Raw genomic sequence first — 11,820 nt, forward strand, 5'->3', positions numbered from 1 at the left:
AGGTTGTGTTTTCTCACTTCTTTGCACGCCCAGTGTTCCCTGAGTGGATGCCAGAAGTTGTGAATTTTGCCTTGTTGGTGCTGGATATTTTTGTATTCCTACACACCTTCCTGAGCTTTGATCTGGGATGCATTTAAGTTGCTTGAATATAAATACCTAGATCTTTCAGGTCTTGCTTTTATGATTTGTTAGGTGGGTCTGGGGCAGTGCTCAATCTAGTGCTAGTTATTCCTCACTACTGAGGCATGAACTTCCAGTGTCCTGTGAATTGTGAGCTTTTCAGGGCTGGTAGGAACAGGCACTATGCCCAGCCCTGTATGAGCACTGGGCACCGTTCCCTCTAATTCTTTTGGGAGATTCTTTACCCAGCCTTGGGCAGTTATCTCATACGCTTGTGCTGATCACTACTCAGCTGAGCACCCAAAGGGGACCCTCCTCAACACTCCAGAGTTCTCCCTTTCTGCAGCTCTCCCCTCTTTGTACGCTGTCCTGAGAACTCGAGCCACCTTGGCCCCCCTGCACTCTCACTTCTGTCTCGTTGTCTCAGGTGCTCCTCCAGGCTCCACTTGGGTCCCTTCCTTCTGTGCTGTTGCCTAGAAGTGGAGACAATCCTGGGGATAATCCATTTAGTCCTGTCTTTCAGGGATCACAATTGTTCACTGCCCCATGTTCAGGTCTTGAAAACCAGTTTCCTATATTTACTCTTTTTGTATTTTTTGGTGGTTTCAGATGAAATGTAAATCTGGTCCCTGTTACTCCACCTTGGCCAGAAATAGAAGTTTTTCTTATTATTTTATTAAAACCAGAAATAGCACTTTTTCATTAAAAAAAAGAAACCACACACACGTAGCACTAAAGTACATTTGTGCTTCTTTTCGGAATTTTTCTTTTTTTCCCTTCCCATTCTGAGTAGTTTCTTCTGACTTGTGTTCTAGTCCATGGAATCTCTCTTCATCTGGGTCTAAACTGTTATTAAAGCCATTCAATGAGTTCTGAATTTTTATTTTTGTGTTGTTCATTTTTGAAAGTTCTATTTGGTTCTTTTTAAAACCTCCTTTGTCAAACTTACAGTTTCCAGCTGTCACAGAAGTTTACAAGCCTAGCCTTATCCCCTTGCACATAATAAGCACAATTTATTTTACAGTTTCTGGCAATAATTCAAGTATCTGGATTTCTTCAGGTCTGTTTTTCTGCTGGTTTTCACTCATGGTATATTATCTCATGTTTCTGGTCATCTTTGTTTATGTGCTGGGAGGTATTTAAATGTTATTTTGAGAGATAATTTTAGGCTAAGGGTGATATAACCATTACCCAACAGGATTTTCGCTTGCTTCTCTAAGCCAGAGTGCACTAGCAATCTGGAGTTACCTTACACCAAGTTTGGGTTTGAGATTTTCTGAGCCACCGTGTGATTCAAGGCTGGGCTGCAGTCCATGGTAGGGCCAGCTCACTGTGACTCATTCTTGGGGTGCATCCCTTCTTGTCCAGTCTGGAGCAGGTGTGGTTTACCATGGTTCACACCCGCGGTGGATCCTGGACTCCTACATTGTTTCCCTAACTCAAAACATTGCCAAAAGTGACACAAAGTCATTTAGCTGCCATTTCTGAAAGGAAGCAACAGCCTTGAATGCCTGACTCACCTGGCTCCCCTGGGTCAGGTGATTCACCATGTTTAGATGTTTCCTGCTTCCATGGCAATGGCTTCTGTGTGTTGTCATGAAGTTTTAGTTGTCTTCTTTGGGGGCCTTCCTTATATTGTTTTCCATTATTGGAAACCTGTCCATATTTTAAACTAAAGTTTTCAAATGTTCTCATTGTCATTTATTTTTGTATGAAGCGTGAGGTGGAGTTCTTATTTCACTTTCCACCATGTGGCAGCACCTTTCCTCTCCCCACTGATCCCTATGCCACCTCAGTTATGTATTGAAGTTCCATATATGAAAGGCTCCAATCCTAGGCTCTGTTTCACTATCAATTATCCATTACCAGTCCATTTTTGTCCCTGCATATGCACCACCACATTGTAATTACTACAGCATCACAATAACATTTGGTATCTCGAAGGGAAAATGTATCTGCCTTATTCTTCTTGGACCTTACCCTTCCACATGAATTATAACCTTTAAAACATGTTTTTAGTGTACATTTAAGACTATGTCAGGATTTTAATTTGAATTGCATTAAATCTATAGATTGATTTGGAGACAATTATATTTATGACATTAAGCCTTCATATCCATGAACATTGGATATCTCTCCATTCATTTGCCTTTAACATCTCAATAACGTTTTATAATTCTTCTCCTCCTTTGTTAGGTAATCCTAAATACTTTTAGTTTTTTTAATATTTTGTTGTATTTTGGTAAATGCTGTCGTCTTTTTAAATGTATGTACCAGATGTTTGTTGCTTATGTATACACTTGATTGTTTATATTTTATCTTCAATCTAGCCAAGCTGATAAATTTTCCTACTATTAGGATAATTTGTCTGTAGATTCTTCTGGATTCTCAACATAGTGAAACCAGGTCATCTACACATGACACATTCATTTCCTCTCCTCCACTCCTTTGTCTTTGATATTCTTAGTTTCCTTATTGCAGGAATGTAATGATAGAATAATATTACAAAATATATACATATAATTCATATTAGTAGAATAAAACAGAGACAAGCTCATTTTAATACAATAGGAAGGCATTTAATAATGGCCATCAGAAATACATGATTTAAAAAGCTTAGTAAAGTGGAAAAGAAGGGAAATTCCCTAACTTGATGGAGAGCATCCAAAAACAACAACAACAAAGCATGAAGCAAACATCATCACAGATGGGGAAGAGCTAGGAGCACGCACTCTAAAATCGCGGCCAGGAAAGGATGCTATCTCCATTCTTTTTTACCTCGGGGAGAAGCTAGAAGCATGCACTCTAAAAACAAAAATAGGAAAGCAGCTGGCTATCACCATTCTATTTGACATTATTTTGGAGCTCTGCACCTGGCTCTCTGCCTGGGCATTGATCCCTATCTACTCCAGCTATGCCCATTGTTTTGCTTGCTGGTGCTCTCATGTTTGAATGTGAGAATTTAAGCACCACATGTCTGCACCATGAATAGCAGGTGCATGATGAAGCCTTGGTACATGAATGCATGTTGCCCTTGCGTGTTTTACATCCATTCCCTGTCAATGATGAGTCTTCCCGGTTGGTTGGTTAGACCCCATGGTTTCCACTGGGTTTGAAGAAAGAAGAGGAAGTGTTCCTCTAGTCCACTAGCCCTGAACGCTTCTCCCAACAGGCATAAATTCAGAGTTTCTCCAGGAGGTTGAAATGCATGTGTATCCTGGTGCTCATGTTAGCAGTTTTTATAGTATTCACCAAGGAAGAGTCCAAGATGACATGCTATGTGCTGAGTAGACAGAACAAAGGTTTCCTGTGAAGTGAGTGCCACCATGGAGTCTGGGTAGCCATGGCAGAAACGAGAGGTGAAAGCTAATTGTCTTCAAATGTTTTAGCTTTTAAGGGATTGCTCTCACCAAATAGGAGTTTGCATTTGAGTCTAAGAATGGGACACTGGTCATTGGCCCTAGGAACACAACTCCATGCTCTGGTCTGTATGATGGGAAAGCATCTGCAGGGACTCACCTGGAGCAAGGAAGAGCAGGCAGAAAAGGCAGACCCCTACCCCAGCCCAGGGTGCCCAGAGTCCTGAGGCTCCAGTGCTAGTGAAAGCAGCCCAGGATACAAGCTCTGTTAGGTCACGATGGCCTAAAGGAAGAGGTAACTGTGGCCATGGGCACCCCCAGCTGCTGGGCTGTGGGCAGGTGGGATTCTCTGTGTCCTCTTCATCAGCTCTCCTTTGTCCTGTGGGCCTTCCAGCTCTGCAGGACAGTGCTGGTGAACTCTGCATGCAGAGGAACATCACCCCTGGACTCTGAAAGCCAGTTAAGAGAGGTGAAGGAGGGTAAGTAGAGCTGCTTGCCACACCTACATGGGCTGGCCAGATCCAGACCTTGGTCAGTTCCCAGCATAGCCACACTGGACACTTGGCCATGAATCCTGGGGACTGAGTCGTGGCTGCAGGAGACAGGCAAGACTACTCCTTTCCCATCTCAGAGAAAACTCCTTCTTTCTTCCCAGGGTGCTATACTTAGAGAAAACAACTACAAACTGGAATGATGATCTGGCCCAAATTGCTCAAGGATAAATGGAAACATGCTACATTCATGTTTCATCAGTGTTGCCCGCCATATGGAACAAGTCAGTATGACTTTGCAAGAGCTGTCGCACATGTACCTCTTCCACCCAACCCACCAAGAACGCAGGCTCCGCACTGTGGGTAGGTTCAGCACCTGGTGACTGTCTTTACATGATGTGAGGGGCTCACACCTTCCTCAAGACTTTCTTTCTCAGGCTGCTTCCCCATCCCTCTCATGCTCTTACCTTTTCAAATGGGGCTGGCTTTCTTCTCCAAATGTTCTTTGCCTTTTGCCAATCACGTGGACTGTCCAAGGGATCAGGGCCATCCACAGGAGTGGATGGAGCGCTCCAGCCTGGGGGTCTGCAGAGGGACTGAGTGAAAGTTCAGGGTGCCAGACCCTCTGAAGGCAGGGCATGAGTCTGGCAAGCCTTGAAGGGTGCTGGTCCTGAAGTACACTGAAGGGATGCAAGATTTCCAGGGACTGGATGCAAGAGAACCATCTTTACTTAATGGTAATTTCCTCTGAGATACTGACAGATCCCTTAAAGGTTTATGAGATGAAAAGCCCTAGGATTCCTGTATTTGACTTTGTACCACCAGGACTTCGTGGTTCCTTTGCACATACGTGAATGGAGTCTATACACATAGCCACAGGAACCTTGTGAGAACCAAGTAAGGCAGCTAGAAATGAGAAGAGAGGTTCTGTGTGGCAAACCTTTTAAATGATGCCACAAGTGTGTTAGAATGGTAGCACTGACTTCCCTCTCAAATTAAAAAGGGGGAACCAGGGATGCATTTTCTCTTCCCAATGAAAGGGTAAAAGAAGAAATACCAACCAAAATTGCATCACTCTAGAAATAAGGATAATGAAGACACTACATTAAATGTACAATGCATTTCCCATTAAAACACTTAAAAATAGGAATTTACGGATGCAAAATAATCATGATGGATATATACACTTCACCCCCAAATCATCATATTTCTTAAGGGAAAATCCGAGATGCATTCCCCATGAAGCGACCAAGCTACTGTGTAACCCAGTATTGAAATTATTAGCCCAAACATCAGACAGAAGAAAATAACTTGAGGAATTGGGGAACAATGGTTTAAAACTGCCTCTTGTTGATAATTTAAATATATAAGTGAACTCTAAAGAACTGATGTGATTTAGCTAGACTGAGCAAGAAAAACAACAAGAGAAGACTCAAATTACTAAACTCAGGAATGAAATGGAGTCATCACCACCAACCCTAATGAAAAAGCAAGGATTATAAGGGAAACCAAGAACAACTACATCAACAAATGAGATAACTTAGACCAACCGGACAAATTCTTAAAACTGACTCAAGAAGAAATATAAAATATGAATAGATCTACAACAAGTAAGGAGATTGATTTAGCAATTTAGAAACCTCACTAATAAACACCCAGGCCCAGATGGCTTCAATGATAAATTCTACCAGACATTTAAAGAAAAATCAATACCAAGACTTCACAAACTCTTCCAAAAGACAGAAGGGGAGGGAACACTTTTCAACAGATTCTTTGAGGCTAGTATTTCCTTGACACCAAAACCAGATAAAGACATTGCAAGAAAACTACCACTATCTCTTATGATATAGACACAAAAATCCTCAACAAAATGCTATCAAACTGAATTCAGCAACATATTAAAAGGATTATACACCATAACCAAGTAGGATTTGTCCCACGAATGCAAGGTTGGGTTAACATCCAAAAAGTAACTAATGTAATATAATATATTAATAAAATAAAGCCAAAAAAAAACACATGATAATCTCATAGATGCAGAAAAATCCAACACCTTTTCATGATTTAAAAAAAAATGGGGGCCGGCCCAGTGGCACAGCGGTTAAGTGCACGAGCTCCGCTTTGGCGGCCCAGGGTTCACAGGTTCGGATCCTGGGTGCGCACCGATGCACTGCTTGCCAAGCCATGCTGTGGCGGCATCTCATATAAAATAGAGGAAGATGGGCATGGATGTTAGCCCAGGGCCAATCTTCCTCAGCAAAAAGAGGAGGATTGGCATTGGACATTAGCTCAGGGCTAATCTTCCTCAGAATAAAAAGAAACCTTCAACCAACTAGGAGTATAAGGAACTTCCTCCCTCAAACTGATAAAGGGCATCTAGGAAAAATCCACAGCTAACATCATAGTTAATGATGAAAGACTAGAAGGTTTCCCCCCAAGATCAGGAACAAGACAAAAATGTCTGCTCTTGCCACTTCTATTCAAAATTAAGTGAGGAAAAAAAATAAATTAATTAAAATTTCATCCAGATTGGAAAGAAGAATTAAAATGATCTATACTTGCAGATGATATGATCTTGTATATAGAAAAATCCTAAGGAATCCACTAAAAAATCTGTTATAACTAATAATAGTTGTAAGATATAAGATCAATATACAGGAATCAACTGTATTTCTGTACGCTAGCAACAAATAATCCAAAAATGAAACTAGGAAAGTAACAATTTACAATAGCATCAAAAAAAATAAAATATTTAGCAATAAATTTAACAAAAGAAATGCAAGATTTCTTAGAAATCTTGAAAGAAATTAAAGATCTAAATAAATGAAAAGACATTCGTGTTCATGGATCAGACTTAATATTGTTAAGATTGTGTATCAGTTTCCTAATCCTGGTCTAGAGGTCTTAGTTCCACAAGGAGACACAACAATGATCCCCATGAACTGGAAGTGAAGACTGCCACCCAGCTAGTTTTGGCTCTTCCTGCTTCTAAATCAACAGGCAGAAAAGGGAGCTACTGTACTGGCTGGGGAGATTGATCCTGACTACCAAAGGGAATTGGACTACAATTCCAATGGAGGGAAGGAAGAGTGTGTCTGGAATACAGGAGTTCCCTTAGGGTGTCTCTGAGAATTACCCTGCCCTCTGAGTATAATCAATGAAAAACTACAACCACTCGATTCAGGCAGGACTACTAATGGCCTAGACCCTTCAGAAATGGAGGTTTGAGCCACCCCACGAGGTAAAAAAACCACAACCAGCTGAGGTGCTTGCTGAGGGCAAAGGGACTATGGAATGAGCAGTAGAAGAGGGAATTTAAAAATACTGGCTAGGACCACATGACCATTTGCAGAAACTAGGACTGTAGTTGTTATGAGTACTTTTTCCTTATTTTATTTTGAATATGTGTGTGTGCATTATAGGATGCCAAGGAGAAGAGTGAGCATCACCCTAGGACTTTGTATCCTCTCCTGGAAAAAGGGTAGGGGTTAGTGCATTTGCAGTTGTACTCAGGATGGCTGTATCGTGTTAGGCAGAAGTATGACTTCCTTATTGTGTCTATTTGGAGATTAAGTATGGATGAGGAGATGTGTATTGGTGTCAAGTTGACAAGGGAGGACTGTCATGGTTAATTTTATGTGTCAACTTGATAGGCTATGGTGCCCAATTGTTTGTTCAGATGTTGTCCAGATGTTGCTGTGAAGGTATTTTGTAGATGTGATTAACACTTACAATCAGTTGACTTTACATAAAGGAGATTACCCTTGATATGTGAATGGACATCATCCAGTCAATTGAAGGCCTTACGAGCAAAAAACTGAGGTTTTCTGGAGAAGATAGAATTCTGCCTCAAGACTGTAACATAGAAACCCTGCCTGAGTTTCCAGCCTGCTGACCTGCCCTATAGATTTCAGACTCAAGACTGTAACTTCAACCCCTGCCAGAGTCTCCAGGCTACCACCTGTCCTATAGATTTTGGACTTGCTAGACCTCACTCCAGTTACCAAAATCTGTACTAGTTTCCTGGGGCTGCCATAACAAAGTACCACACACTTCATGGCTTAAAACAACAGAAATTTATCCTTTCACAGTTCTGGAGGCCAAAAGTCTGAAATCAAGGTGTGAGCAGTGTTGGCTTCTTCTGAGGACTCTGAGGGAGTATCCGCTTTGGATCTTCCCAAGTTTCTGTTGATTGCCAGCAATCCTCAGCATTCCTTTGCTTGTAGATGCACCACTCTAATCCCTGCCTCCACCTTCTCATTGCATTTTCTGTGTGTCTCTGTGTCTGCAGGTAGCCATCTTCTTCCTGTATGCCTCTCTCTCATTTTCTTATGGAGACAACAGTCACATTGGATTAAGGGCCCTACTCTAGTCAACCTCCTCTTAACTTTAATTACATCTGCAATGACACTATTTCCAAATAAGGTCACATTCTGAGGTACTGGGAGTAGGACTTCAACATATCTGTTGGGGAGACAAAATTCAACCCATAACAGCTGGTCATATTCTCCAAATTGATCCACAGATTCACTGCAATCCTTATCAAAATTCCAGGGGCCAGCTCCATGGCCTAGTGGTTAAGTTGGTACTCTCTGCTTAGGTAGCCCAGGTTCAGTTCCCAGGTGTGGACCTACACCACTCATTGGCAGCCATGCTGTGGCAGTGACCCACATACAAAATAGAGGAAGACTGGCACAGATGTTAGCTCAGGGCAAATCTTCAACAACAACAAAATTCCAGCTGGATTTCCTGCAGAAATTGACAAGGTGACCCTAAAATTCATATGGAAAAGGGCTCAGAACAGCCAAAACAATCTTGAAAAAGAAAAACAAAGTTGGAGGACTTACATTTTGTGATTACGAACTTACTACGAAACTACAGTATTTGAGACAGTGTGGAACTGGCATAAGGATGGAAATATACATCAATAGACTAGAATTAAAAGTCCAGAAATAAACCCTTACATTTATGGTCAATTGTTTTTTGGCAAGGATTCCACGACAATCAATGGGAAAAGATTAGTCTGTTCAACAAATGGTGCTGGGACAACTGGATATCCACGTGCAAAAGCACAAAATTGGACCCCTACCTCAGATCATACACAAAATTTAACTCAAAATAGATTACAGACTTAAATGTAAGAGCTAAAATGATAAAACGCTTACAAGAAAACATAGGAGTAAATCTTCATGACCTAAGGTTAAGCAATGGCTTCTTAGATATGACACTAAAAGCACAAATGGCAAAAGAAAATAGATAAACTGGACTTCTTTAAAATTAAAAACTTTTGTGTGTTATAGAACACATTCAAGAAAGTGAAAAGATAGCCCACCTACTGTGAGAAGATATTTGCAAGCCATATATCTGATGAGACTTGTATGAAGAATTTATAAAGGACTCTTACAACTCAATAACAAAAAAAGAATCAATGTGAAACTATCACAAATTAAAAGAAAATTCATTAAAGTAGCATGCAAAAAAAAACAATAGCCTTCATTATCTAAAACAATAACAAGTTAGAAGCTACCAATATCAGGAATGAAGGAGGGTCATTATGACAGGCATTGAAAGAATAATAAGGGAATATTTACTAACAACTTTATGGCCATAAATTCAACAACTTAAGTGAATGGACAATTTCCCTGAAAGATACAAAGTACCAAAACTCACTCAAGAAGAAACCAATAACCTGAATAGTCCTATAAGTACAGTCATGTGCTGCATAATGATGTTTCGGTCAACAACAGGCCCCATATATGATGGTGGTCCCATAAGATTAGTACCATATAGCCCAAGTGTGTAGTAGGCTACATCTAGGTTTGTATAAGCACACTCTATGATGCTCACACAATTACGAAATCGCATAACAACACATTTCTCAGCATGTATCCCCATCGCTAAGCAACACATGACTATATTACAGAAGTTGAATTCATAGTGAAAAACCCTTCAGGAAACAAAATTCCAGGCCCAGTTGGTTTTATTGACCATTACATGGATGAATCTTAAATGCATTATGCTAAGTAGAGGAAGCCAGACTCAAAAGACTACATAGATGACATTCTGGAAAAGGCAAAACTGTGTTGATGGAAAACTAGATTAGTTGTTTCAAGGAGCAGGGGGTAGAAGGAGGGCTTGACTATAATGGGGCACAGGGGAACGGGTGGGCAGTAGAACTCTTCTACAGCTTAATTGTGGTGGTAACACAGCTGTATGCATTTGTCAAAACTTGCAAGATTGTATGATTTTACTCTGTGTAAACTATACCTTAATAAAAAAGGTTTTGACAGCTGGATGGTAGATCTATAAGTAGTAATTGACCTAACAGAATTGAGTGGGCCATGGAGAAAGCTGAAAACATCACAATCTATAACACAGAATTCTCAAAATGAACCAGTATTTCCAGATCTAACTATGGGAGGGAATGCTAACCCTAGGAGTATTGGGGGGAAATTGTTTGAGAAACAGTTATATCCCCAAGTCTCCTCCCCACTCCACACCTCTGGACTAAGGTACCTTACTGACTATTGCAGAAATCTGGAGTTTTGTTTCCTGCAGAGAGTAAAATGGGTAATCCACATTGGGGAGTCTGAGGCACAGTTTAGGATCCTGGATGCCAAAATTAGAAGGTTGAGATGGTATACTTAATGCAGAATGTTAAGACATAGCCTCCTCTACCTGAGCTGCCAGAACCCTGCAGTAAGAACCCCACCATTAAGGAAGGAGTTTAGGATCCTCCAGAGAAGCTGACGAGCCTACAGGGATGTCCTAAAGACACTGACATCAGCAGCTCCCCATGAGTCACCTAGTTCTCTCACTGGAAGACTCAAAGCAAACAAGCCCTGTCCACATCCCAGAGTTCCCAACCACTTTTTATTCCAACAGTCTTAATTTCAAATGGAAAAAGGAATACAAGACATCTAAGAAAAGCCTCTAACACGGAAAATAAACATCAAATCAATCAAGTTGAAAATAGCAATTTGGAGGAAATGAACTCAGCTGGGAGAAGAAAAAATTAAAAGTCATTAAGGACTTCAAGTTCCTCAAAGTTTAGACAAGAATGACAAACACATTCCATTTTATTCCTCCCATGAATCACAACAACACAAGTCACCTCCTGGAAGATTTGAAAGGTGGACAAAAGAAGGTAGACTAGCGAAGGACCTCAGGACTAGAAGAACAATTCAGTGGGGAATTCTCTGGGGTTTTTCTTTTCTCCCAAGTGTCCAACTTGGCTGTAGAGAAGCCTGCAACCTAGAACCCCTCCCTCCCCCACCACACACGAGCCCTAAGAAAAGCCAAAGGACCAGGAAAGGGTGGCCCACCATGGCAGAAATCTTCTAATGACCCGCCTGTTCTTGAGGCAAACATGAGAAGAGCTGCACCCCTCTGTTCCCCAAAAGATGCTATAGAAGCTGAGTTCATCAGTGGAAGGTCATCTTCCAACCCCTTCCCCTGCAGTAAGGTGGCTCCATGGAACCTGTAGGCCAAGATATCTTAACCCCAGCATTATTGACATTTGGGGCTGGAAAATTCTTTGTCCTGGGCATTGTAGGATGTTTAGCAGCAACCCTGGACAACCCACTAGAAACCAGTAGCACACACCCCCAATTTTGATCATGAAAAATGTATCCAGATATTACTAAACGTTCCCTGGGGACATCATCCCGGGCTGACAACTAACGCTGTGCGTCTCCCACACCCCCTGCAGGAAGGGCGGCCACACATGGGGAAGCCTCTTCTCTCCCTACCTGCAGTACAGACAACACTCCTCAGTGTCGCACGCCAGCCCCGAGGAGACCCTGAGGTGGCCCTGCAGACTTTATGAACTGTCATGGGAACCACAGTCC

This window comes from Diceros bicornis, chromosome 1, assembly GCF_020826845.1.
Source record: "Diceros bicornis minor isolate mBicDic1 chromosome 1, mDicBic1.mat.cur, whole genome shotgun sequence".
Lineage (NCBI taxonomy): Eukaryota > Metazoa > Chordata > Mammalia > Perissodactyla > Rhinocerotidae > Diceros > Diceros bicornis.